This window comes from Limulus polyphemus, unplaced genomic scaffold, assembly GCF_000517525.1.
Source record: "Limulus polyphemus unplaced genomic scaffold, Limulus_polyphemus-2.1.2 Scaffold5566, whole genome shotgun sequence".
Classification (NCBI taxonomy): Eukaryota; Metazoa; Arthropoda; class Merostomata; order Xiphosura; family Limulidae; genus Limulus; species Limulus polyphemus.
This window is the reverse complement of record NW_013671176.1, coordinates 1-4,405: the sequence shown is the minus strand read 5'-3', so window position 1 is coordinate 4,405 and position 4,405 is coordinate 1. Positions and strand designations below refer to the sequence as shown.

At 37.4% G+C, this 4,405-nt stretch overlaps 1 protein-coding gene across 1 annotated transcript in view; it reads right to left on the bottom strand.

Annotated features, from left to right (window-relative positions):
* Window positions 1-516, bottom strand: part of LOC106472733 (beta-1,4-galactosyltransferase galt-1-like) — an 11,602-nt gene extending 11,086 nt beyond the window's left edge. Inside the window, exon 1 of the mRNA XM_013933390.2 lies at window positions 286-516. The gene's annotated coding sequence lies outside the window, so the exon portion shown is untranslated. The remainder of the gene's footprint in view (window positions 1-285) is intronic.
* Window positions 517-4,405: the final 3,889 nt, after the last annotated feature.

Below are 4,405 nucleotides of genomic sequence, written 5' to 3'. Positions count from 1 at the left end.
TTTGTGACTTGGGTTTGCTAATAACAACTGATTTGTGACTTGGGCTTGCTAATAACAACTGATTGTAGGTATCTTAGTTCTTAAACACACTGCAAAGTGGGTGATTTGTTGATCAGCTTTATACGATAATATCAACAACGACGGTGTACATAAACGTTTTTTTTTCTTATCAACTGTCTACGTTAGAAGCTCTTTAAAAACACAGTATGTAATTCTGTTGTTAGAATACATGAACGTGCTACTGATTATCGAACTTTTATAATTAAGTAAATGAAGCACGCTTACCTTGTGTTTTTCGAGATTTGATCCAGTCATAAGAGAGTAAGAATCTCTAACGGCGAGATAATCTAGTCTTTGTTACACTTCCCTGTTTCTAGACGATGCAGATACACCTCTTGGTATAGTGACAGTACTGCGCATACTCCGTATCGATCACGTTGTGGGTGAGCGTCACTAACTTCCATCGCGGTAATATCAGCCCGTCGGGATGGTTTAGCAGGGATCTGAAAGCAGTAAGAAAAAAATATGTTTTAGTGAAATGCATTACCCTGATTACTGAGAAACTTCGGTTAAAGCTGGATAACGAAAGAGTGGATAAACTCTTGGGCGATTCATCATGTGAGATTTTATAGCCAGAAACGATTACAAACGAGTTCAAATAAATCTGTTTTTACTACGCTATTACTCCCTCTTTCAACTATAAAACCCTTTCTTCGCAATCCAAGAAATTAAGTTCGTGCCAAGTTGACTCCATCTCATTTTTGAAATGTTACTATTACAAGATAAATCGTTATGTAAGCATAACACTTAAGATAGTTCTAGGATCTCAAAGAGGCTTTTTTTTTGTAATATCACGTCCATTGATCCATCAAATAGTCCATTATTCTTCGCTACTTTGCTTTATTTATAAGAATATTATAACTATAATATAACGCATCAATAATGATTTCAAAAGCTTAACAATAACGAACATGTTCGTACACAATTTCTAAGTCACCGAAATGCACCAGATTCAGTGTTCACTGATAAAGTAAAATAATGAACTTCCTCTTTTAGATATATATACATATAATTAAGCTATTGTTTTTATTTAGTTTATATTAATCAAAATTCCATTATAACGTTTAGATATTAGCTTGTTTTATCTAAGAAGCCCAAGTTTTCAAAACTTGTACTCTCTTGCGTTAAAATGTGTGAAAGGAACATACTGATAAATTCAAAGTGTATTTTGGCTCTAAAAACATTATTTCGGGAGTTAAATGGTTTGAATGCCCTTTGATTTATTTCTGCATCCAACTGTAAAATGCTGTACTCAACATAAGGCCTATGTAGAGTAAAGCTGTCAGCAAATGTTTAGAAGAACAGCAGAAATGATTCCCGAACACTGCTAACCAAAGCATGTACTGATCTTTGAGCCAATACGACTGTGTTTGTTGAGGGGAGGAGGATGGATATTAGGGTCTCGATCCGTTACGTGTCCCTGCATAGATTTTTTAATTATCGAAATGTTCTCTGTAGAACACGAGAATAAAACTTGGACTGCCTTCTTTTAACGTTCTATGTGATATATTTAATATTTTGTACACCCCCACCCTACCAGTGGCTCAGCGGAAGTCTAAGGGCTTATAACACTAAAAATCTGGTTACGTTACCCGAGGTGAATACAGCAAAGATGGCCAAATGTATAGGTTTGTGCTTAACAACAAACAAACAAATGTTCAGTATGACTATATTTATATATGTCAAGTAACTGTATTTACCAGCCAGTTGCAACGTAGATTTTATTGATGTTTACAAAACGTTTTTTTTTAAACTAAAGCAGTAAATCGATAACAACAAATAAGAAGAATGGGTTCTTCATTGTTGGTCCAAAACAAACTGATAAAAGCGTTATTGGTTTGGATTGATGTATACGAAGGTCTCAGGTTAGAGACGTGGTGCTACCAAATATAAGTTAGTGAATATTAGGGTCTCAGATTCGAGACGTGGGCTACCAAATGTAAGTTAGTGAATATTAGGGTCTTGGATTCGAGACGTGGGGCTACCAAATGTAAGTTAGTGAATATTAGGGTCTCAGGTTAGAGACGTGGGGCTACCAAATGTAAGTTAGTGAATATTAGGGTCTTGGATTCAAGACGTGGGGCTACCAAATGTAAGTTAGTGAATATTAGGGTCTCAGATTCGAGACGTGGGGCTACCAAATTTAATTTAGTGTATATAAGAAGATCTCGGGTTCGAGACGTGGGGCTACCAAATATTTTTTTACACTTTCACTTTAGCTCTTGGGAGTCAGTCCCGGGTTAAAAGTAACCGCTTCGGGCAGCGGCTGATGCTGACTGTATGCTTTCCTTATAGTTCTGTATAATAAATTACTGTCTGCTATGTCTGAACGAATGTCTGCATAATATGTCGTCCAAATGAAGAAGCAAACAGGACATAGTTCCTCCTTGGGCCAAATTACTAACCCCCACAAAAATACTCCTAAATACCTGTATTGCAGAACAAACATCAAATAACCCTAACAGCGTAAAGACAGGCGTAATAGAATTTATAATAAGTTATGAGTGGCAGAAGAGAATAATGCAATAATATGTCAACCACACTACATCTGCTATATCCAGTGCCTACGAAGCCTTTCGTCCAATACCAGAGCTCATCGGGCTGGCTGGGATACATCAGACATAGTTGGTTATACCACCAATTCCTTCAGATATCGCATTCATAATGAAATTAATCTGGAACTTGTTTCCTGAATTTCGCGCAAAGTTGTTGAAGGATTAAATGTGCTAGCTGTCCCTAATTTTGAAGTGATAAACAAGAAGGAAAGCAACTAATCAACATCACCCACCACCAACTCTTTGGTTACTCTTGTCAGACCGAAGAGAGGGATTTGACCGTCACTCTTGTAATGCAGCGCCGGTCACAAAGAATATATCACAAGAAATATCCTAATTAATGAGGGCTGGATGTGACCGAGTGGTTAGTGTGCCGGACTATAAATATTGGGGTCCAGTTGTCACGGTTTGGGGCCGTAGGTGCGTTACAAGAGTAACGGTAAATCCCACTATTCGTTTACAGTAGCCCAAGAGTTGGAGGCTGGTAATGCTGGCTAACTGCCTTCTCTCTGTTCTATCAGTTCAAAATTAGGGAAACCTAGCACAGATAGGTCTGCGCGAATGTTCGAAACAAACAAAACACAACACTATGGTAGGCAGTACCAGGTACTCACAAACTTTTCCCACAACCCATGATTACTGACCAACTTAAAATTATCTGAATGGTACCATTTCCATGATAAGAATGACCTAAAATCCAAGACATACACACCTTTCCACTCGTATTTTGTCTCCCGGTGGGTCAGCGGTGTTTACGGACTTACAACGCTAAAATCCAGGGTTGATTCCCCGCTGTGGACTGAGTGCAGATAATTCATTGTGTCGCTTTGCACTAAGAAAATGACAACACTTGTCTTTTATATTTAGGACTGCTAAGCGAATGGAAAGTAACCATTCGGCAACACCCACCGCCTCTGTAGAATATACTGCTACAATTATAATACTCAACATCTGTTCACTTGTATAAGCGGCTCGAACGTTGGACCTTTTGATCAACAGAGCCAAATCCGGCCATACTTTTTTAGTAAAGTTATATACATATTTTTACATCACACTTTATATAAGTGGTATAAGAATATGTTTGTTAACGCTCAGAATATATCATGCATTCATCGAACTCACATAAGCTGACATATTTTCTTATCTATTTAGCTAGTATTTATATTTTGTATTCATTGTAAAGCTACTAAGGCTATTTGCCGCAGTCCCTAATTTTGGACTACTAACCAGAGAGAAGACAGCCAGTAAGTAGCACCTTACCATCCACCATTCATGGTAAGGGATTGGCTGTCAGTATTATAATGTACGTTCAACTTAAACATTCGGGGAATACTTTGTGATATCACACGGATTCGAACCCGGATCTCCAGCTCCGAAATCTACAGCTCTACCGCGTAGACGAGCGGTCAAGGAGAGTATACAAAGTGACTCAATGAAAGGTCGATACTAAAACCTACAACAGATCTCACCTGAAAACTTAGAACTTCATATTTTTGGAATGCTCTGTTGTATTGATCAGAATGCCCCCTAACGTCATCAAACATGATTACCATGATAACAACCTCCTTATTTTCTGTAGGCCAAATAAAAAACAAATAAATAAATAAATATCTTAAGTGCCCAAATGTAAGCTATTTGGTATGCTCTATCTGTTCATATTATAACCATTGAAACAAAGGGTCATGAAAATTCATAATTTTACTCTTGTTCTTGTTTTCTAATTGCTATAAAATATCCGGGTTCAGTATTTCAAGTACATAATGTTAAAATGTAGACAATAAACTGATATG